Raw genomic sequence first — 25,841 nt, forward strand, 5'->3', positions numbered from 1 at the left:
AAAATCAAATACCTCGGAATACACCTGACCAAGGAGGTAAAGGACCTATATGCCGAGAACTATAAAACTTTAATCAAAGAAATCAAAGAAGATGTAAAGAAATGGAAAGATATTCCATGTTCCTGGATTGGGAAAATCAATATTGTAAAAATGGCCATACTACCCAAAGCAATCTACAGATTCAATGCAATCCCTATCAAATTACCCATGACATTTTTCACAGAACTAGAACAAACAATCCAAACATTTATATGGAACCACAAAAGACCCAGAATCGCCAAAGCAATCCTGAGAAACAAACACCAAGCAGGAGGCATAACTCTCCCAGACTTCAAGAAATACTACAAAGCCACAGTCATCAGAACAGTGTGGGACTGGTATCAAAACAGACAGACAGACCAATGGAACAGAAGAGAGAATCCGGAAATAAACCCTGACACCTATGGTCAATTCATCTTTGACAAGGGAGGGAAGAACATAAAATGGGAAAAAGAAAGTCTCTTCAGCAAGCATTTCTGGGAAACCTGGACAGCTGCATACAAAGCAAGGAAACTAGAACACACCCTCACACCATGCACAAAAATACACTCAAAATGGCTGAAAGACTTAAATATACGACAGGACACCATCAAACTCCTAGAAGAAAACATAGGCAAAACACTCTCTGACATCCACATCATGAATATTTTCTCAGGTCAGTCTCCCAAAGCAATAGAAATTAGAGCAAAAAAAAAAAAAAACCAAGGGACCTCATCAAACTGAAAAGCTTTTGCACAGCAAAGGAAACCCAAAAGAAAACAAAAAGACAACTTACAGAATGGGAGAAAACAGTTTCAAGGGCTTAATCTCTAGAATATATAAGCAACTTATACAACCCAACAGCAAAAAAGCCAATCAATCAATGGAAAAATGGGCAAAAGATCTGAATAGACATTTTTCCAAAGAAGATATACAGATGGCCAACAAACACATGAAAAAATGCTCAACATGCTGGTTATAAGAGAAATGCAAATCAAAACTACCATGAGATATCACCTCACACCAGTCAGAATGGCCATCATTAATCCACAAATAACAAGTGCTGGAGGGGGTGTGGAGAAAAGGGAACCCTCCTACACTGCTGGTGGGAATGTCAACTGGTACAGCCACTATGGAGAACAGTTTGGAGATACCTTAGAAATCTATACATAGAACTTCCATATGACCCCGCCATCCCACTCTTGGGCATCTATCCGGACAAAACTCTACTTAAAAGAGACACGTGCACCCGCATGTTCATTGCAGCACTAGTCACAATAGCCAAGACATGGAAACAACCCAAATGTCCATCGACAGATGATTGGATTTGGAAGAAGTGGTATATATACACAATGGAATACTACTCAGCCATAAAAAAGAATGACATAATGCCATTTGCAGCAACATGGATGGAACTAGAGAATCTCATACTGAGTGAAATGAGCCAGAAAGACAAAGACAAATACCATATGATATCACTTATAACTGGAATCTAATATCCAGCACAAATGAACCTTTCCACAGAAAAGAAAATCATGGACTTGGATAAGAGACTTGTGGCTGCCTGATGGGAGGGGGAGGGAGTGGGAGGGATCGGGAGCTTGGGCTTATCAGACACAACTTAGAATAGATTTACAAAGAGATCCTGCTGAATAGCATTGAGAACTTTGTCTAGATACTCATGTTGCAACAGAAGAAAGGCTGGGGGAAAGATGTAATTGTAATGTATACATGTAAGGATAACCTGACCCCCTTGCTGTACAGTGGGAAAATTAAAAAAATAAAAATAAAATAAAAAAATAAAGGCAGTTCAGTCAGTTTTCTTGGTTCTTAAACTTTTTAATGACAATTTATTTTATAGTTTTAATTATATTAATTTAATTAAGCATTGCATTAACCAATAATATATATATATTCAAAGATAATTGTACTTTTCATGCTTTTGATGGCCTTGATCAAGGTAAGGAAAGGAAAATACACTGTATTAGGAATTGGCAGGGCAACTATCAAACCAGGCAAAACTTAATAACCTGGAAGAGTCCTGGTTTCAGATGTTTTTAAAATTACCTTAGTTAGAAACTGTCGAAAGATAATTGTGTAACTAAAATAATGGGATAGGCAGTTGGAGAAGATGGTTCAGAAAATGTTAAAAAAAAAAACATGATTTCATAGGTGGCAGAAAACACTGCAAAATGATGCAACTGAAGTATGTCTAACCCGTCTTTAGGGAACCTGAAAGAAGAACTCATAGGTAATGCATCTTGGACATAGTTAGGAAGTTCATATAGTGCTCCAATTAATGAAATCATATAGAAATAATCTTGGCTCTACATCAAATGATTCATGAATAAATTTAAACAAATGATGAATAAAGACTATCAATACCAATTAATTATTAAGCACCAATTATTTGTCATAAATAACCATTGAAAATCATAATTAATAATTTCAATGAATAATATATACCTAATAAAATATATTGAGTTATTTAATTAAGTTTACATTTCCAGCTAGTGGATAATTAATAATAGGACTTCAGAATTAGAACATAAGGGAGATCTTAAAGTAAAGATTTAGAAGTTATTTATATGAATGAGTACTTCAGCAAATATTTATTGAGGGTCTACCATGAGCTAGGCACTATTCTAGGCACTGGGAGATAGAGCAGATGGGGACAAGCAGTAAACAACACAGATAAGTAAAGTATTTATTATGATAGAAAGTGATGAAAGTGCTGTGAAGAAAGAGTAAGACTATTAAAAGTACCATGAAAGAGGATGTTGTAATTTAATAAAAATGACTATTGGTTACCTTGGGAGACATGGGTAGTGGTTTGAGATTTTCAGAGTTCCCTTTGATTTATTTTTTTCAATGAGACACATATCAATATCGTAAGGTGAGAGTAAAGTTTGGGGAGAAAGTATAGAATGTTTTAGATCAGCACAAGTGCATGGACTGGGGAAGAGTTTTGTGATCACTCCATTCCATTAAGAATCCATTTGAAGCTTGTGATCATTAAAGTGAGAACAATTACAATAGTTTTGTTTTATTTGCTAGCCTTGTTGATTACTATAGGTGTAGGTAAGGTCAGAAATGGAATAAAACACTGTACTTGTATGAATGTAATTGGTTAAAATGAGGTTTGATAATGCAACTACAAATAAGAGTGAGGAAAAAAAGGGGAAGAAAACAGATGCCTGAAATCATCCGTGGTGATGGAATACCAGGGTTAAAAGAGCAGGGATAAGAGACTGAGAAAACAAAAGTCAATACAGTGAATAAGGGCAGTACATGCTCAAGAATAGCAAGAAATCTCTGGTCACTTGAAAAAAAAATTAAATTTTTACAGTAATTTCAGTTTATTGATTTGTAAGTTTTGTATAGATTTTATTGTAATTACTGTCTATTTTAAGTACTAGTTTGGTTGGTTTGTACTTATAAGCAAACATAGGCTGCACCATTTGTTCTTTTTGTATTCACTACAAAAATTAATCATAAGACTTCAAAGAATGTTAGGAAACAAGCCTAAAAATTATCTGTCAATTCTAAGACAAAGGGTCATGTTAGGATTGTAAAAATATGAGTTAGATTAATGTAAATTATTAATAGAAAAAGTGATGTTTCAGTACCATCAGTGAAGTTCCCAGGCTAGGGGTCCAATCAGAACTACAGTTGCCGGCCCACACCACAGCCACAGCAACATCAGATCCAAGCCGTGTCTGCAACCTACACCACAGCTCATGCCAACACCGCATCCTTAACCCATTGAGCGAGGCTTGGAATCGAACCCACATCCTCATGGTTCATAGTCGGGTCCGTTTCCACTGTACCATGATGGGGATCTCCTGGACTTTTGTCTTTTTAGGGCCACACTTTCAGCATATGGAGGTTCCCAGGCTAGGGATCAAATGGGAGCTGTAGCTGCTGGCCTACACCAAAGCCACAGCAATGTGGGATCTGAGCCGTGTGTCTGTGACCTATACCACAGCTCACAGCAACGCCAGATCCTAACCCACTGAGCAAGGCCAGGGATCAGACCTTTGTCATCATGGGTATTAGTTGGGTTCGCTAACCACTGAGCCATGATGGGAACTCCTATTTTTAGTGTTCTTATTTATGAGTGGATTAATTTCTTAGGTAGCTAAAGTTGCTAAAATATTATATATTCATCACTTTGAGTTTCATAAGAAGCATTGTACTTAAAAAAGTTTTATGAACTTGAGTTAATATTGATATTTCAAATTTGTTTCCAAGTCTTTTATAAGTTTAAACTATTTCAAGTATATATTTATTAATTTTAAGTTTTTAAAATAATTGGTGATTAGTCCAAACAAATTAATTAATTAAAGATTTGAGGAATTTCTTTTGTGGTGTAGTGGGTTAATGATCTGGCTTCTCTCTTTGGAGGCCTGGTTCGATCCCCAGCCCAGCATGGTGGGTTAAGGATCCAGTGCTGCTGAAGCTGTGGTGCAGGTTTCAGCTCTGGCTTGGATTTGGTCCCTGGCCGGGGAACTTCCATATGCTATGGGTACAGCCAAAAAAGAAAAATGAATAAATAAAACACATTTTAAAAAATAAATAAAAGATTTGAGTTCTCCATCTGTATTCAGAGCTTATAAGTAAATAAAAGCAAATTGATTTTTTTCTCTATACATTTTATTTTTCGAAGAACAAATTTTTGTGACATTTTTCCATGGAAGAATCTTATCAAGAGGCAAAGCTTCCAGCTTGTGTAAAGTTTTAAACTCTGTTTTTTCTGTGACCAATGTTACTTGATATAAGTGATCAAATTAAATTTGTAATGTATCTAGATGCTTTAATAAAACTCAATTTAAAAAAATTTTTTTATTACTCAATGAATTTATTACCTTTATAGTTGTACAATGGAAATCCTGTAAAGTTGGATTGTGATGGTCATGTTTTAATAAAACTTTAAACAAAAAATTTTTTTCAGATAAAGGGTGAATTCAAGTATTTAGCTGTAATGAGCATCTGGGAAATATTCATTTCAGCACTGACCATGTTTCAAAGCTTAACTCAAAAGCTTTGAGCTGTGGAGATAATTTTTGTTCTTTTGTAATTTAATTACATTTGAAGCCACTGTTTTCAGTGATGTGAAGTGGCAGAATGGGAAATAATAGTTTTGAAAGTGGAGGCAAAAGCCCAATAACTTTTAAATGCAGAGATAAAAACGTCTCCCTCCCCTTTGGAATTCATTCTGCTGAATTTTAAACACTTTCTCCTATGGAGGTAAGTGGACTATCAACAAACTGGAAGCATTTAATTACCTAGTTGGTTATTCCTGGCTCCATTATGAGCAGTTGCTATACTCATATACTGCTGCTGCTTTTAGGAATGTGTGTAATTTCATAAACTTTTGTCCTTCTCCTGAGACAAAGCTCTCTCTACTTTGTTACCTTTATTCTCATGTCCCTTAGATCTTAGCACTGTCCACTCATCCCTGATTGACAGATCTCAGAGTCTCTGTCAAGGCTGCTGGTCCCCAAGGCCATCAACCTGTCATTCAACTTCCCAGTGCCATGACTAAATCTCAAAAAAAGTTCTTCATTGCTATTAGCTCAGCTGGAGAGCATGTTCTACTTCTTTAGTACTTGGCTCTTTTATTTTGAAAGTGGTTTTATCTTTAATACAGTATTTTAAACAAATATTTTAACAAATACTAGCTTCTATATATATTTTGGTTTAAACTATTCTACCAAAATTTACATATTGGTCAAAGCTAAAATATAGAGTAAGTCTATTAGAGAAATCAGTGCCATTATAAAAAATAGTTGATTTGTACTACAGTTCTTTATTACATTGGTCTTTGAAGTTTCCCAAAATTATAGAGTGTGCCTAAGGATTAAAAAAAGAACCTATTAATGCTAATGATTATTTCAGGTAAAGTGTGTTATATACAAATATAACAGAAGTTATATTTGTATATAACTTCTGTTATAATAAGGATGATAATATAATATATAATATTATAATATATAATAAGGATAACTTCTGTTATAATAAGTTATAATAAGGATGGCTAGTTGCAATATTTTCCAAAGATTGTTCTACAAAAATAAATATATTTTGGGGTAATCAGGGAATTTGTAAAGTGCATTATTAGATTGTGGTTGTATATTGGTTTACCCTTAAGGTGTCTTCACTAGGTGAACCAAATTAATAGTGTTAGAGGCTAAGTAAGCTTTGTTATCTTAATCATGTAACTTCCACTTCCTATAAATATAAGGAAAGTAGGTTGTTTTTCTTTTGGAAATTAACCTTCAGTTAACCATGGTTAAATACCCTATGATTGCTAATATAAGACTTTTCTGATGAATGATCCTGTAGCATGATACTTATGTCTGAAAGTCTAAAGTGTTTAAGTCAAAGAATATTAATCTGCCTACTCTGTGCAGCATACTCTTCCAGTGTTGAAGATATATCCAGAAACAGAACAAAGGTCCTGACTTTGGGGAGATTTTTTTTTTTACTCTGAATCAATAAAGATGTATACCATCTTCAGCACAAACATTTAATTTATATCCATAGCCCTAAGGACAAGGGATTAAAACAGAAAAATTTAGATGGAGGACAGTCAGAGTAAAGTATTCGCTAAAGACCCTGGACTTCTTGACAGTCAATGAAGCAGAAGATTGAAATCATAAAATTGTATTTCCTATGTTTTAACTTAATTAGTTTTTTAAACAAACATTCAAAACTTGGTAAGAACAAGGGAAAAGTAAGCAATAGGAAAAAGTATTTAAATTATATCTTTGTTGTAAGTATCATCTGAATTGATCCTGTGATATTTTCAGGATATTCATATAACATGGATTCATATATAAACACTAAAAATGGACACACTTTTTTATAAGCAGATTGACTTGTATGTATATATTAAATGAAACAAAACTGATAAATTTGATATTGTTTTATGTAGAGTTTAATTTTGAAATTTTAACTATTTTAAAAACTTCATAGGTTTAAATTAGTGGGAAGTTTTCAACTGGAATTTTATCAGAGTATTTAAGAAGTAGAAAAATATTTTGATTTTTGACTATTTGACAACCAAAAAGTGAGAGAAGAAGAAAACGTATCCTGGAATAGCTCATGTTTTATATTCCTGGTTTTTAACTTCTGAATTCCTCTTCTATCTTCAGTTGAGACCATTGCCATAACACCATCCCAATTCTGTCACTCAGTGTTAGGGCCAGTCTTGACAATAGACCTGTTTATTTAAAACAGTTTAATAAGGCATACATTATAGAACTTTCTCTGATACTATTACATTGTAAGCCCTCTTTCTGACAACAAGTTCAGATTTTGAGTATTTATCACTGTACCCCCAACAGTTATCACAGTCTGGCACATGATAGGTACTTGACAATGATTTGATGGATGAATAATTTATTCCTGTTTCATGTCATTCCCTGCCATTCTCAAACTTTAAGAGGGAGGAATTATAACATAAATGAAGCAAAATCAGAAATACTCACTGTATTGTGCTATTATAAACTGGAATCTTAAGGTTAAAGCATGCCAGTGTCTGTTTCTATCATGATTCTCTGAATATATATGCATTTATTGTTTGGGGCCAATCTAAAGATAGATTGTCAAAGTGGAAAGAAAAAATCACAACTCAATTATATGTTGCTTACAGGAATTTATATTCAAATTTAACACATACACAAGTTGAAATAAAGTAATGGAAACATATTATGCAAACATTAATAAAAATATATCAGGAGGAGTTCCCGTCGTGGCGCAGTGGTTAACGAATCCGACTAGGAACCATGAGGTTGCGGGTTCGATCCCTGCCCTTGCTCAGTGGGTTAAGGTTCCGGCGTTGCCGTGAGTTGTGGTGTAGGTTGCAGACGCGGCTCGGATCCCACGTTGCTGTGGCTCTGGCGTAGGCCAGTGGCTACAGCTCCAATTTGACCCCTAGCCTCCAATTCCACCCCTAGCCTGGGAACCTCCATATGCTGCAGGAGCGGCCCAAAGAAATAGCAAAAAGACAAAAGACAAAAAAATAAATAAATAAAAAAATAAGGAATATCTGTATTAATGGCTCATAAAATTAATTTAGACCAAAGAAAATTCTGGATACAATGTGATGGTTTCTAATTCAACTGCATGCTTCTCTTGAGAAAAACATACCTTTTGTCCCTTTGTCCACCTTTGGAACATTTACTTTTTTATTGTCACAAGATCTGTCCCCAAAGCTTCATTTTTTAAGATAATTCTGACATTCCCATGAAGACATCAAATCTCCCCTCTTTTTTTCATGTGTATACTGTCATCAGAGACTTGTCTTATTTCTGTGAACTTTCCACCATATATCTACTCTCTATTCTGTATTTGCAATAGTTCGGAATGGCATCTGTATAGTTCTGTGCCACAAACACGCGTTACAGTGTCACAATTGATAAATAATAGATCACTTAATAGCTAAATATATGATTAAAGTGAGTCTTCCAGTGATCTAAATAAACATTCATTGTTTCGGTAAAAGTGCATGTATTCCTAGAAATCATATCCATCCTTATATAATATTGTTTTCTATCTGAGGTCATTTGTTACCTAAAGCTACCTAATATGTTTTTCTTTCTCTCTGTATATCATGATAATATTCCACACTACGAGTCTTACCTTCTCAAAGGGAATTGAAAGCCTACATCCACAGGCTCCCTTTCAAGTAGAGAACAGTTATGTAATCCACATTACTCCAATGAGATTAAACCAAGCAAGGTTTAGATAGAGGCCTGGTCAACACTTGGAAGGAAATCAGTCTTTTGGCAACCTATGAGATAAAGTGTCCTACTCCTCAAGGATGGCAGTAGTAAAGTTTCTGATACCAACTCTCGAATTCCTTAAGAGCCACTGATAATGGCAGTCACATTTAGGTGGAGAATCACTGCAGTGTATGAAGCACTGTCGCTTTCTCTTTCTGGCTTGTTGGCCTTACCAGAGATTCCATAAGCTGTCAATATCATTTTTTTATGAGTATTACTATAGTTTATTTTAATTTTTTTCTTTTCCAGTTTTACTGAGATATAATTGACATACATTACTGTATGAATGTAAGGTGTACAGCAGAATGACTTGATGAACATACATCATGGAAAAATTACCACAATAAATTTAATGAACAGTTATTATCTCTAGATATAAAATAAAATAACAAGAAAAAAGTTATTTCTTTGTTTTGACGACTTACAGGATTTACTCTCAACAACTTCATATGTAACATATAGCAGTGTTAATTATATTAATCATGTTTCACATTATGTCCTTAGTACTTATTCATCATATAACTGGAAGTTTGTATTTTTGACCACGTTCATCACCATCCAAACATTTTATATTGTTATTGTCTATATTCCCTACACTGTCATTTCATCTTCATGATTCATTTTGTTTGTTTGTTTTCTTGTTTTGTTTTTAGGCTAGGGGTCAAATTGGAACTACAGCTGCCAGCCTGCACCACAGCCACAGCAGTCCAGGATCTGAGCCACATCTGCAACCTAAACCACAGCTCATGGCAACTCCAGATCCTTAACCCAATGAGCAAGTCCAGGGATCGAACCTAGTCGGATTCATTTCCATTGTGCCATAACAGGAATCCTCTTTTTCTTTCTTTCTTTCTTTCTTTCTTTCTTTCTTTCTTTCTTTCTTTCTTTCTTTCTTTCTTTCTTTCTTTCTTTTTTCTTTCTTTCTCTTTCTTTCCTTCTTTCCTTCTTTCCTTCTTTCCTTCTTTCCTTCCTTCCTTCCTTCCTTCCTTCCTTCCTTCCTTCCTTCCTTCCTTCCCTTTTTGGCTTCTTAGGGCTACACCCATGGCATATGGAGGTTCCCAGGGTAGGGGTCTAATCAAAACTATAGCCCTGTCCTATGCTGCCAGTATCTATTAACGAATTCCATTTCTGTTTAAGTAACTCAGTGAGAATTACAGTGTTTGTAGCCAGGAATCCTGAACAATAACCATCTAATATTATAGTATGTTTGGTCTTACACAGTGATTTTTGATGGTAATTATAATAAACTATAAACATTTACAAAAATCTTTAAATTTTAGCCCATATGCTGCAATAGGAAAATCATCTTACCCAGAGCACTGTGCCCTTTTGGGGGGTTTACTGTATGGTTCTCTCATGACTCATGAATTTGCTTTGTGTATATAATTTACATTAAACAAATTGCTAGCAACTCAGGCAAAGAGGGTTGACTGTGTGTAGCTGACTTTCTCAAATGGACAAATTTATTTGTTTTTACACCTAGGACTAAACATAAAGATAGATTCCTGCTAAGACTGTGAAGTAATGTTAATGCTCTGAGTTTCTCTGGAGTTTTGAATAGTGTGAGTGCTCAGGTGAGATTTGCATCTGTTTCCGATTATCTCTGACAAACATGGAAAATTGCCTTTTTTGCCATCTGGGACTCCATAAGCAGCCGTAGATTTATAAGTGCTTATACAAATGAACTAGAAAATTATTTATACTTACATAAGGCAAATAGAACAAATATTCATCTTTAATGACTAAAAATTAAAATTCCATAAATGTGTATATTAGTAACATGATTATTGGCTACATATTTCTATATTAGTAGCTTTTTGTAACTATCATCCCAATTTTACAGTCAGTTCATTTTGGCAAATATAGTTTAAAGAGCTAATATATAGTATAAAGTATATGGTGAACTATATATACTAATGAAAATAAAAATGAAAAAGAGAAGTCTGTACCCTCATAAAATTACACTTTGAAAGCAAAAGGAAAGAATGAAAGAATTAACATTTTATTATGTACTTGATAATATGGACTCTAGAAATTTTCACTAATTTTGAAAAACTTAGTGCTCATAACAGCCTTATAAGTGAGGTTTTATATAAATACCCGATTCTGTTGTAATTTAATCTGGTAAAGAGATTTAGTTCATGTTTAGCTGATTTCCAAAACTAGACCTTTTCTCCTCATGTATAGTTCTTACCCTTTTTATTTGTAACAGTGAGGTATATTACGAAGTCTTACATGATTTTAGTTGTATTTTAGCATTAATGTAGCATTAAATTACTATATATTAAATAGCATGTGATGATTATATTAATAATAAAACACATGTATATATTTTAAAATTAGTTCATATATTCAAGCTATTATCTAATCCATTACACAGACGGTATTTGATGCTTGTCTATATTTGTGGATACTTGCAGTAACCCCATTGTCCCTAAATCCCATGAATGTCTTATAAGCCCTTGCTCTACATGCTGAGAAAAAAATTATTAATTCATGATAAAGCAACTGGGGCATTTTTATAACATGCTTCTAAGAAGAGTAGTTAATAATAGTAATACTCTCTCTTAGTTGGAACAAAGGTATTTCTGCTAAAATAAACTTATCAAGTTATGAGGTAAATAAAGTTCAACTTCATTGCTCTCGGGAGCTGCATTTTGATAGAATTCATATGGCTCTCCAAAAAGATCATATCAAATATGTGCTTTCTGAACTTAAACTACATAATATTTTTCTCCCATGATATACCAAAAAAGAGCAAGATTTAATGGAATGTATTTTAGAAAATATTCATTTACACAGTAATCTGACATCACTGGAGAACTGATTGATCAGACACAGGGCAAACATTTGGGACATTACTGAAATAATCCAGGAAAAGTTTTTGAGATTGTTCTCATTTTATGAAAAATGAGCAGGAAGCATAGCACAGTGACAGGCTGTAAAATACAGGTTAGACAGGCAACCAGCAATACTTTAAGACAGACAAAAAGATACATAAATATAAAAATTTTAATGCCTGTCATTTATTGATAATTTACATGCTCTCCACTGCTCAGGATTTTCATGGGTTGACTTATTTAATCTTTCACCTATAACCCCATTTACGGATAAAGTCTCTAAGCAGAGAAGTTCAGTATTTTACCCAAGATAATTCATTTAGTAAGGGCAAAGCCAGATTTGTAACCCAGAGTCTAGGTTCAGGCCTATGTTCTTAAACCCTGTAGTACCCACAAACTTACCTGATATATCCTAGGAAAATTCTTTTTTTTTTTTTTCTTAGTTTGACCACACCCAGGCCAGGGATCAAACCTGCACAGTTGTAACCTGTGCCACAACTATGGCAATGCCATATCCTTAACCTACTGCACCACATGGGAACTTATGTTAATATCTTAAAAATAATATTTGGTTAGACAGTTCTCCCAAAATTACCAGTAGAAAAGAATGTACATAAGGAGGACATTGAGAAATCATGTAAAAAGAAATAACATAATAAATTTAATCTCAGATAAAAGAAATCAACAGCTTAGTTAAATATAGCATGAAATGAATAGAATTTCCAAGTAACTAAGTGTGTTAAAAAAAGAAATTTAGGGAGTTCCCGTCGTGGCGCAGTGGTTAACGAATCCGACTAGGAACCATGAGGTTGCGGGTTCGGTCCCTGCCCTTGCTCAGTGGGTTAACGATCCGGTGCTGCCGTGAGCTGTGGTGTAGGTTGCAGACGCGGCTCGGATCCTGCGTTGCTGTGGCTCTGGCGCTACAGCTCTGATTAGACCCCTAGCCTGGGAACCTCCATATGCCATGGAAGCGGCCCAAAGAAATGGCAAAAAGACAAAAAAAAAAAAAGAAAGAAATTTAGAAGGAAACAAAACAAATTAGTCTCTATGCAACATAAACTTTTAAACTTTAGAAATAAAGATTTGGACATTAAGGTCAAAATTTCACTACATTTGTCCTCTGAAGAAAATCCAAGGCTAAGTTAAGAGAACTTCGCATAATTTTGGACATTTGTTCTTGTCCAGCCTCTATATTCTAACCAAATAAAACTCTTTGCCCAAAAGATATTACCGCCTCTACCTGAATTACTACTGACTGGCAAGTTTGTGACAGTTTCTTCTGTTAATTTATTTACATTTTTGTAATGTTGAAAACCAAGATCAAGTAATTTATTAATTGGATGGCTTTTAGCAATATGATATTTACCAGATACCTATTGAGCTAAATTTCATGAGTAATATTTCTGAAAGGGATTTCTGATCTCCATCACAAATTCTCCATCCCAAATACGAGGTTAGCCTTTTCTGTCTGTTGAGGTATTCTTCACTATAGTGAAATATTTTTATTTCAAATCTTCTCCTACAGTTTTATACAGATGGAATCCATGCTGCTTGCACTTTGGGGTTATCTCTGATAGCACTTTGGTATTTTAAGCGTTAACTTTAAAGGTAAAATAATGGAATTTACCAACAGACAGTAAAAATGATGGAACTGCTATTACTGAGATGGCCTTCAGAAACCCTTCTAACATGTTTTATTAAGGGATAAGATAGTCCATATTTCCTGAATACCTCAAAGAAATAAAAGTTATGGGATAAGAAAGAAGAACCTTATTTTTAAAACACTGTAATGTGTTCCATACAAATAAAAAGTTATTTAAAGCCCTTATGTGTTAGCTTAAGAATCCTACTCTTCCAGTATAGTATAATTCTGTTTAATCAAAGGCTGTTTAAATACCTTGTAGTTTAAATACCTTCACATATTACGTGAAGCACTTATGACAACGTGAGATTACTATTTTTCATAGTTTAGTTTTTTGTTTTAACATTTTAATTTGATTATATTAAATAAAATAGTATAATTATATAAAAACTTTACTCATCAAAACATGAAATAAAGGTAGAGAATAAATCCATGTTTTAAGAGGTGCATTATCAAAGCATAGAAAATTATCAAAAGTAACTAAATAGTGCAGAAAACAGAAATGATACATTAGTTCTTATGTATGTATCAGGTACTCAGATCAAGAAATAGAATATATTCAGCACCCTACGTGATTCTTTTGTCTTCCCTCCTACTTAAGCAACTGCCAAAGAAAACCTCTGTTCTTCTAATAGCATAAATTAGTTTTGCCCACTTTGTACATTACAAAAAAAAAGATATCATAAGTGTTGTACTTTTTGGTGTCTGAATTTCCTTTCCTCAATATTCCATTTGCAAAATACAGCCACCTTGTATCATATAATCGTAGGTCATTTATTGTCACTTCTGTATAGTATTCCATTATATAAACATACAAATTGTATTGGTGATCATTGACATTTGAGACTATGATGAATAGTGCTACTGAGAAGATCATAATAAATGTGTTTTGGAGTAAATATATGTTCATATGGGCTTAGGAGTAGAATGCTAGGTCCCTGAGCATGCCTATATCTCATTTACATGCCAGCCGAACATTCTATGAAAGTGAATGAATGTGCTAATTTATAACCTCAGTATAGTTCTGTTTGTACTGCATGCTCCTGAACTTGATGTCTCTGATATTTTTAATCCTGCATTTGATATGTGATGATAAATAGTTTGGTTTAATTTGCATATTGATAATAGTTAATTATATTACTCAATTTTTCAATGCTTTTTGGTTATTTATTTATTTATTTTTGTCTTTTTAGGATTATACCTGCAACATATGGAAGTTCCCATGGCAGGGGTCATATTGGAACTGCAGCTGCTGGCCTACACCACAGCTCACAGTAATGCTGGATCCTTATCCCACTGAGTGAGGCCAGGGATCAAACCCATGTCCCCATGAATACTCATCTGGTTTGTTACTGCTGAGCCACGCCAGTAACTCTTGTTGGTTACTTAGACATTACTTTTGTGAAGTGTTTGTGTGTTGCCTAATTCTGTGTTGGTTTTCTGCTTTTAATGGTTTGAAAACATCGTATTAATAAATTAATCTGCAAAACATTTGATTATAACAAAGTTGTACATATCAATGGAATTTTTTAGTTATGTTTGAAAATATAGTGAGATGCTAATGAGTTGAATTTTTTATTTTTAAAATGGACTTTTTTATTTTTAAAATGGACTTTTTTATTTTTTTAAATTTTATTGCAATATGGTTGTCTTACAGAGTTGTGTTAATTTCAGGCATACTACAAAGTAAACAGTTATACATATACGTATATCCACTCCTTTTCAGATTTTCTTCCTATATAGATTATTATACCATATTGAGTAAATTTCCCTGTGCTATAAATAAGCCCTTGTTACCCATCTATTTTATATATAGTATTGTGTATATATCAATCCTAATCCCCTAAATTATCACCACCCCCTTATTTCCCCTTTAGTAAACACTGTTTGGTTTCAAAATCTTTGTCTCTGATTTTAAGTTCCATTTATCATTTTATTAGATTCCATATATTAGTGATCTCATGTGACATTTGTCTTTGTCTGACTTAATTCACTTAGTACCATGTCTTATTCTCCATCTAATCTTCTGTTGATGGAGATTTACATTGCTTCCATGTTTTGGCTGTTGTAAATAGTGCTGCATTGAACTTGGAGTGCATGCATCTTTTCAAATTATGATTTTCTCCAGATGGATGCCCAGGAATGGGATCGGTAGAGTATATGTATTTCTGTATTTAGTTTTTTTTTTTTTTTAAGGAAACTGCATACTGTTCTCCATAAAGGTTATACCAGCTTAAATCCGCACCAACAGTGTAGGAGGCTTTCCTTTTCCACATAACCTCTCTAGCATTTATTATTTGTAGACTTTTTGACAACGGCCATTCTGACTGGTATTAGGTGATACCTCATTATAATTTGATTTGCATTTTTATAATAATTAGTGATGTGAGCAGCATTTCATGTGCTTTTTGGCCATCTGTTTTTCTTCTTTGGAGAAATGTCTGTTTAGATCTTTTGACCATTTTGAACTGGTCAAAATATAAATATATATATGTATATATATTACACTTTTATTTATAAATATAAAGAATATATTTATAAATAAACATATGAAGCCATATCAGATCTTTATTGTTTTGGAGATTAATCCTTTGTCGATCACTTTGTTTACAAAGATTTTTTTCCCATTCTGTGGGTTGTCTTTTTGTTTTGTTGATGGTTTCCTTTGCTGTGCAAAAGCTTTTAAGTTTAACTAGATTTCATTTGTTTATTTTTATTTTAATCTTCCTTACTCTTGCATCAAAAAAGATATTGCTGTGATTTATGTCAAAGAGTGTTCTGCCTATGTTTTCCTCCAGGAGCTTTATAGTGTCTGGTCTCATATTTAGGTCTTTAATCCATTTTGAGTTTATTTATGTGTATGGTGTTAGAAAGTGTTCTAGTTTCATTCTTTTACATCTAGGTGTCATTTTCCCAGCACCCCTTATTGAAAAGACTATATTTTCTTCATTGTATATCCTTGCTTCCTTTGTAGATTAATTGACCATTTGTGCATGCGTAGAATGTATTTTGGATTGAAAGTATGATGGTAACTAAAAAGAAAACTGTAGCCATGTATTTAATATTACCAGGATTTTTTTGCTGCTGATGATTTACACAGTATTCCATTATTATTATAAAATAAATTGTGTTAATTTTTAAAAAATAATTCAATTTGCAACTTACTGTTACTCACAGTATTTACTTTTAATTTCCACAAAACACGATAAATGTATACTGGATTTAAATCAGGCATGACTTAATCAACATTTTAATTTATTTAAGACTTTATTATTTTAGAACAGCATTTGGTTTACAGAAAACTTGAGAGGAAAGTATAGCAATTCCCCCCATATACTCCCTGTCCAGACACACACATAGCATCCACCACTGTGAATCCCCATACCCCTAAGTGGTACACATTTTAAAGTTGAAGAACTTATATTTACACATCAGTATCACACAAAGTCCATAGTTTACATAGGGTTCACCCTTAGTGTTGTATATTTTATGGGTTTGGAAAAATGTACAATGACGTGTACACATCATTTTTAGTATCATAGAGTATTTTCACAGCCTTTGTAAAAATCCTCTTTGTCCTATGTTCACTTAGGTAATATCACTTAAAGTTATTCTTCACTAAAGTATCTAATCTGATCCAATCTATAATTTAAATATAAAATTTATACCTATTTAATCTCATTATACATAAGAGTCTATGTAGAGTTCAACAGCTGTGTAATTTATAAATAAATCATTTAAAAATATATGGGTGGGGGATATATAAAGATATAGTTGGTATAAGATTTTAAAATCCTCCCCCGAAATATTGCCCCAAATCCTTTGCTTTTGGATTATAATTAATCAATAGCCATATTTTAGTTGAATAGCAATTATTCACTTATGATAATTTCAAAAAACAATACAGATTTATAGGATTTAAAAATTTTAAAAGATGCTTTTCAAATGTAAACTTTTAAAAAACATTTTATATTTCCTACTTTGTGTGTTGGATTAAAATTATAAATGGAACAGTTTTTGAGGTAAAATAATATTTATAGATATATATTCCTTATATATATGTATATATACACACACATATATGTATAATATATGTATATATGTGCATACATATATACATATACATACATGTAAACATACATGTATACATGTATGTGTATATATTTATACATATATGTGTGTATATATACACATATATATGTATAATATATGTACACACACACACCCCTACCCTCACACATACACACACACACACACATTTACCTTTATCATATGATGGCTTTCTTCTGTTGGCATTGATATTTTATCAAGGTCACTGTAACATTTATCTTAAGCTGGCAAATGTCTTCTATGACTCAGTTGCTTATAAAAATGTTAAAATTACCCCTGAAAGTGAAAGGACTTTCTTGCCATCTCATGTCTTGTCTGGTAAAAATAACGCTGAAATAATATTATACCTTGGAGGCATTAGTATACATTTAATAATTCCAAAAGAATAATTTTAACACAGCTTTGCAGAATATATTGGATTATCACACATTTAGAAACATTTGTTACCTTCTGTATTTGAACAAAAATCTTTTTTCTTTAAAATAATTGCAAAGCATACTTAATGCATTTTAATTTCCTCTGTAATTTGATTGTCAGTTTTTCTTCAGATTTAACTAGGAATGTATATACCAATATACAGGTGAAAGACTAATTATCTCCATCTTTAGGTTGAAACATGTGCTCTATTTGTAAGTAGCTACATTTAACAATATACAAATGTAAAATATAATTTATTTGTAGTAATAGCAAAGAGCAAAACTCATATTAGCTCCAGAAACCATAAAGCCGGTATGAAGGACACAATGAGTAGGAAAATGAAAACAAATGGAATTAATGTTTATTCTGTATTTCAAATGAGGGGGCATATATCTTTGAAACTACTTCATGAGTAACTTTTCAGTTCCCCATGCATATTTTAAAATATGTAAAAATACAATCTCATTCCATTATCTTTAAATCTTATAAATAGTGCAGTGCAGTGACATTGCAAAATTTATTTCCTACTATAATACTTATGTGCTGGAAAGCATAATTTCTATAGTTAAGCTATAGATTAATATAGTCTGAATCAAGAGAACATATGTATGGAAGAGGGAGAAAAATAAAGAAACTCTCTTATACAAAGTTCAAAAATTATATATTTTTTATAGTTCTTTTAAGTAACTTTTTGTATCTATTAGATAATTTCATATAGTTACTCAGCATTCTTTTCCTCTTTCTACTTTTATAATTTCAATGGCAAAGCCCTTGGAGAATATTAACTATCTGTGGTGGTCATCTGACTTGCTATTCAAAATGGAGTACTTTGACCGTAAGGAGTTGCTATTAATAATAATCACATCCAGAAGGCATAGCCTGGAACACTCTTTGGCATACGTAACTCAGCTTCTTATCCATTCTTGGTGAAAACAAACCTTAAGTCCCACAAAATTTTCCATCTGACTCACTAGTTTTTTGCTCAGCGTTTTTATCACAATTATGCCAATGTGGGCCATGTTGCTTGTGCAGTAGTTCTTAATTCTAAATTCATTGGATCTAAAAGGCTCATTACTCCTTATACTTAAGAACATTAAGCAGCTAAGGTTTTATGGCATTGTCTGTGCACCTTATTATTATGTGGAAGCCTTCCGGATATCCACTTCCCTGGTGCTAGCTTAGAGAGCAGAGTCAGTTCACTCTCCCTCTTATCATTGCCCTTGTAGCACCTTGCCTGATATAACATAAATCCCCTTCTTTATGCTAAAGACTATGTAGGTGGAAGATGAGACACATTCAGATCTCCTTTTCCCTCTCTCTCTTTTTACTTTTTCCCTTCTCATTCCTCAGATATCACCAAATTAAAAAGGATGCAATCTCATCTTACCATAATCAAGCATAATGAATCATGTAGATGATGCCTACTGTCCACCCTCCAGGAGAATGCTCTTTTTTTTTTTTCTTTTCTTTTCAGGGTCACACCTGTGGCCTATGGAGGTTCCTAGGCCAGGGGTCAAATCGAACCTGTAGCCACTGGCCTATGCCTCAGCCACAGCAAGCCAGATCTGAGCTGCATCTGCGACCTACACCACAGCTCACGGCAACACCAGATCCTTAACCCACTGAGTGAGGCCAGGGGTCAAACCTGTGTCCTCATGGATGCTAGTCAGATTCATTCCTACTAAGCCACAATAGGAACTCCAAGACTTTGTGTTTGTGATATCCCTTCCCACTTCTGGGTCATCGCTTCAGGGATGTGGGTGCTGACTAGACTGAGATAGCCCTCCCAGCCATCTCAGTTTGGATTTTTCTTTATATTCTTGGTTGTAGAAGAGGTATTCTGCTTGTCTTCAGGTTGTTCTCAAAAAGATGTTCTATACATAGTGTAGTTTGTGTCTGTGGGAGGAAATGAGCTGAGGCTCTTCATACCTCACCATCCTGACCTCTCCTTCTGGAAAAGACTTCTCTTGATGAAGATATACAATAAATTAAAGGTAAGCATATTGTTTGTGAAGGAGTAGGAGCATCCATGGCATATATTAGAACTTTAACGGCATCTATATTCTTATAACACTTTGTTGCATGATATTTTCCCAATTAATCACGTGGCACGGTATATATAAGAGTAGGAATGCAGAGTTGGCAAGTGTCATATTGCAAAAAAAACCACAAAAATTATTTTCAAAAGAAGACTTATTTTAAAATTAAATGCCACTTTAAACAAAAGAAATTTCCAGAATATTATTTTATATTTGGCTGTTTTATCAAAAAAGATTATCAAACTCTCTTTGATATTTAATCAATTTTGAGCATCTTTATATGAAGAGCATTTTTTTTTTTTTTTTTTGCTTTTTAGGGGCCACACTGTGGCATATGGAAGTTCCCAAGCTAGGGGTTCAAGTCAGAGCTGCAGCTGCTAGACTACGCCACAGCCACAGCAACACAGAGTCTAAGCTGCCTCTGTGATCTACACCACAGATCATGGCAACACCGGATCCTTAACCCACTGAGCAAGCCCAGGAATCAAACCCACATCCTCATGGATACTGGTCTGGTTTTCTACCACTGAGCTCCAGTGGGAACTCCCAGAACAACATATTTCAAGTTAAAAAATTTGAGCCATTAACAAACATTAACATTTATTGTGTACTTAATCAGAAAAATGTAATCTACTAAGGAAGGATTAAAATTGTGAAGGTGTATAAAGATGTATAAATATTTTAAATATTTTGATCTACTACTGGTGATAATTACTGCTGCTACTAGTATTGATTGTTCATTTGTTTCTGTGGGAAATAGATCCACAAGAACATAATTTGTAGAACATAATTTCCAAGATTAATTTTGAAAATAATAAGATTTAAAAAACTTATTCAATATTATTTAAGCTTCCCATTGTCACCAATGATAAAATTTCTTGGCAAGACTTAAAATTAGAGTTACAAGTAGTATATTGACTGTTGTTTTTAAAAAAATGGATTCAAATGGAAGGTGATTTCTTCTCAGATTATGCTCTTAGGAACAATAACTTTTAGCATTCTAGAAATGATATTCCTTTTGTACACTAAAATGTCAGGATATATTTTGTATATTAGGAAATTATATTAATTTTATATGTTAGAAAAATACCATAAATTATGTAAATTATTTAGAGAATTTATGGAAAATGTCAAATTATTAAGGAAAAATATGGAAATCATATTTCTTGTACTATAGGACAAATACAGCACTTCCTCTGCAAGTTAGTTTTCTTGTATACTCTCTCCAAAAATTTGAAAGTTATGAATCTTAGTGACACAAGATTATTTACTATAAATTTGCTTTTCTCTTTTCCCTACCCTACTCAAAATTTTCATCTGATGATAGGTAAGGTGAATTATAAAAGGAATGTGGAGACTAACATGTATTATAAAAGGGTGTACATAGACTGGAGATTTGATATTCATGTTCTAATACAAAAAACTACATTGTGGAGATGATAACAACTATTCAGGTTGTTATGAAAGAGGATTTTCTGATTATTTTACCACCATTTTCATTAGAATGTCAACAATGAACCTAAAGAAAACATATAAGAACTTTCTCCTGGGGAGTTCCCATTGTAGCTCAGTGGGTTAAGAACTAGAGTAGTATCCATGAGAATGCGGGTTCAAACGCTGGCCTCTCTCAGTGGGTTAATGATCTGGCAATGCCACAAGCTGCAGCATAGGTCTCAGATGTGGCTCAGATCTGGCATTGCTGTGACTTTGGCATAGGCTGGCACCAACAGCTCCTATTCAACCCCTAGCTTGGTTTCCTAGAGGTAATTGCTCTTCTAGGCTTCACAGGAAACCTTCTACATTAGATCACTCTTTCAAGGCCAAGAGACATACCTTATCTACCTAATACATAGAAATAAACATAGATAATAAGGCAAAATGATGAGATAAAGGAATGTGTCCCAAAAGAAAGAGGACAAAACCCTCAAAAAAAGAATTAACCTAGAGATAAATAATTTACTTTGCAATGAAGGAATCCAAAGGAATGCAAGGAATGCAAAGGAATGTTTGCCAAACTCAGAAGAATTGAACTCAGTGAATTCTTCATAAATAGAATATATTAAAAAACAAACAAACCAGCAAGGGCTGAAGAATACGGTAACTGAAATGAAAAATACACTGGATGGAGTCAGAAGTAGATTAGATGAAGCAGAAGAATGAATAAGTGGTCTAAAAGACAAAGTAGTGGAAATAACCCAATTGGAACAGCAAAACTTAAAAATAAGCTCTCCAAATGAGCATAGCTGGATCTCTAGGACAACATGAAGGGTATTAACATTCATGTTATATGGGTCCCAGAAAGAGAGAAAAGGACAGGAAAATATTTGAAGAAATAATGGCCGAAACATTCCCCAAACTGGTGAAGGAAACAGATAACCAAGTTTAGGAAGCAAAGAAAATCCTAAACAAGATGAACCCCAAAGAACCCACACCAAGGCACATTATTATTAAAATGTTAAATATAAAGAGAGAATCTTACAGGTATCAAAAGAAAACTTAAATACAATAGAAAAGATCAGTGAAACTAAGAGCTAATTATTTTGAAAAGATAAAATTGATAAACCATTAGCCAGACTCATCAAGAAAAAAAATAGGTCTCCAATAAATAAAATTAGAATTTAAAGAGGAGAATTTGCTATTGATACTACATAAATAAAAAGATTCATAAGGGACTTTTATAAACAATTATATGCTAACAAATTGGAAAACCTATAATAAGTGGATAGATTCCTAAAAACTTACAATCTTAAAAGACTGAATCAGGAATAAATAGAAAATCTAATTATAATGAATAGCAATAATGAAATTGAATGAAAAGTCAAGAAAACTCCCAACAAACAAGAGCCAGACCAGACAACTTTATAGGTAAATTCTACCAAACATTTAAAGCTGAGTTAAGGAGTTCTCATTGTGGCTCAGTAGTTAACAAACCCAACAAGCATCCATGAGAGTGTGGATTTGATCCCTGGCCTCACTCAGTCGGTTAAGGATCCAGCATTGTCCTGAGCTGTGGTGTAGGTCACAGATGTCCCTTGGATCCTGTGTTGCTGTGGCTCTGGCGTAGACCAGCAGCTACAGCTCCAATTGGACCCCTAGACTGGGGACCTCCATATGCTGCGGGTGCAGCCCTAAAAAGACCCAAAATTGAAAAAAATAAAGATGAGTTAATACCTATTTTTCTCAAACTATTCCAAAAAAATTCAAGAAGAGAGGAAAACTTCTGTAGTCAACCTACATGTCAGCATTACCCTGATATTGAAATCAGCCAAAGACTACAAAAAAGAGAAAATTACAGGCCAACGTATTTGATGAACATAGCTGCAAAAGTCTCGACAAACTATTGGCAAACAAAATTCAATGGAAGATTGAAAAAATCCTATATCATGAGTGGATGGGGTTTACTCCAGCAATGCAAGGATGGCTCAACATTAGCAAATCAATTAACATGACAAACAACTTGAACAAAATAAAGGATAAAAAACCATATCATTTCAATAGAGGCAGGAAAAGCATTTTACAAAATTAAATACCCAGGCATTATTTTTAAAAAATCAACAAAGTGGATATAGAGGTGGTACATTAAACAGTATGTATGACAGACTGGCAGCTAACCCCATAGTCAGTGGTGTAAAGCTAAAAGCTTTTGTCTAAAATCAGGACAAATTCAAGAATGTGTACTCTTGCCTGTCTTGCCAGTCTTATTTAACATAGTGTTGGAAGTTTTAGCTACATTACTTAGACAAGAAAAAAAAGTCAGCCAAATTGGGAGGGAAGAAATAATAGGGTCACTGTTTGCAGATTACACGACACTATATATAGGAGATGCTAAATATTCTACCAAAGATATATTAGAAGTAATAAATTAATTTGGTAAATTTGCAAGATACAAAATTAATACTCAGAAATCTGTTGCATTTCTATACACTAGTAACTAACTATAAGAAAGATAAATTTATGAAACAATCCCATTTAAAATTGCACCAAGAAGAATAAAATGTGTAGGAATCATATAACCAAGGGGGTAAAAGACCTTTACTCTGAAAACTGTAAGTCATTTAATGAAAGAAATTAAAGATTACACAAATAAATGGAAATATACTGCATGCTCATGTTTTGGAAGAATTAATATTAAAATGTGTATACTGCCCAAAATAATCTGTAGATTCATTGCAATCCCTCTTAAAGTACTCATGACATTTTCTATAGAACTGGAAGAAATAATCATCAAATTTGCATGGAACCATTAAAGACCCCCAAATAGCCAAAGAATCCTTGAGAAAGAACAAAAGCTATGGTGATTAAAACAGTATTGTATGGGAACAAAAGCAGGTATGCAGATCAGTGGTCAGTTATTGTACATCAATGTAGGCAGGAATGTAAATGGAGAAAATCTGGGTAGCTCCCTGCAAAAGAAGGAATCCATGCCACTATCTTTAACTGTACACAAAAATAAGCTTAAAATGAATTAAGAGCTTGAATGTGAGACCATAACCTATAAAACTCCAGGAAGAAAATAGGCATTCAGCTCTTGGACATTGGTCTTAGTAATTTATTTTTTATATGTCACCTCATGCAAGGGAAACAAAAGCAAAAATAAATAAGTGGGACTACATCAAACTAAAAAGTTTTTGCACAATGAAGGAAACCAGCAATAAAATAAAAAGTCAACCTACTGAATAGAAGATATTTGCAAATCTTGTATCTAAAAAGGGATTAATATTCAAATATATAAATAATTCATAAACTTAATATCAAAAAATTCAGACAATCTGATTTTAAAAATGGGCAGAAGATCTGAACAGATATTTTTCCAAAGAAGCTATACAGGCACATGAAAAAATACCCAACACCACTAATCATAAGGGAAATACAAATCAGTACCACAATGAGAGATTACTTCACACTTGTCCGAATGGCCTTTATCATAAAGACAACAAATAACAAGTATTGTCAAGGACGTGGAGGAAAAGGAACCCTTGTTACTCTTGGTGATAATGTAAATTGTTGCAGCCACTATTTAAACAGTATGTATGTTCCTCAAAAAATTAAAAGTATAACTACCATATGGTCCAGCAATTCTACTTCTGGATATTTATCTGAAAGAAAAAACACTAATTTGAAAAGATACATTTACCTATATTTTCTTATTAGTATTATTTACAATATCCAAGATATTGGATAAGTAACCTGTAACCTGTGTCCCTCAATTGATAAACGGATAGTAAAGATGTGGTTTGGGTGTATGTATTCCACACAGTGCAATATTAGTAATAAAAAAGAAATCTCTTTGTTTGCAACAAGATGGATGGGCCTAGAGGGTATTATGCTAAATGAAATAGTCAGAGAGAGATAAACCCTGTATGATTTCACTTATATGTGGAATCTAAAAAGCAAAGCAAGAGAACAAACAAAGCAAAATAGAAAATGATTTATAGATACAAAGAACACATTCATGGATGTCAGAGGAGGGAGGAGGGTAGAGGGATGTGTTTTATAGGTGAAGGATATTAAAGAGCACAAACTTAAGTTATAAAATAAATCATGGTGTCCGGAGTTCCCCTCGTGGCGCAGTAGTTAACGAATCTTACTGGGAACCATGAGGTTGTGGGTTTGATCCCTGGCCTTTCTCAGTGGGTTAAGGATCCGGCGTTGCCGTGAGCTGTGGTGTAGGTCGCAGACGTGGCTCGGATCCCATGTTGCTGTGGCTCAGGTGTAGGCCGGTGGCTACAGCTCCGATTAGACCCCTAGCCTGGGAACCTCCATATGCCGCAGAAGTGGCCCTAGAGAAGGCAAAAAGACAAAAAATAAAATAAAATAAAATAAAATAAAATAAAATAAAATAAAATAAAATAAAATAAAATAAAATAAAATAAAATAATAAAATAAATCATGGTGTTGTAATACATAGGATAAGGAATTTGTCAATAATATTGTAGTAATGTTAAACAGTAACTTACTATGGTCATCATCTCATAATGTATAT

Source organism: Phacochoerus africanus, chromosome 13 (assembly GCF_016906955.1).
Source record: "Phacochoerus africanus isolate WHEZ1 chromosome 13, ROS_Pafr_v1, whole genome shotgun sequence".
NCBI lineage: Eukaryota > Metazoa > Chordata > Mammalia > Artiodactyla > Suidae > Phacochoerus > Phacochoerus africanus.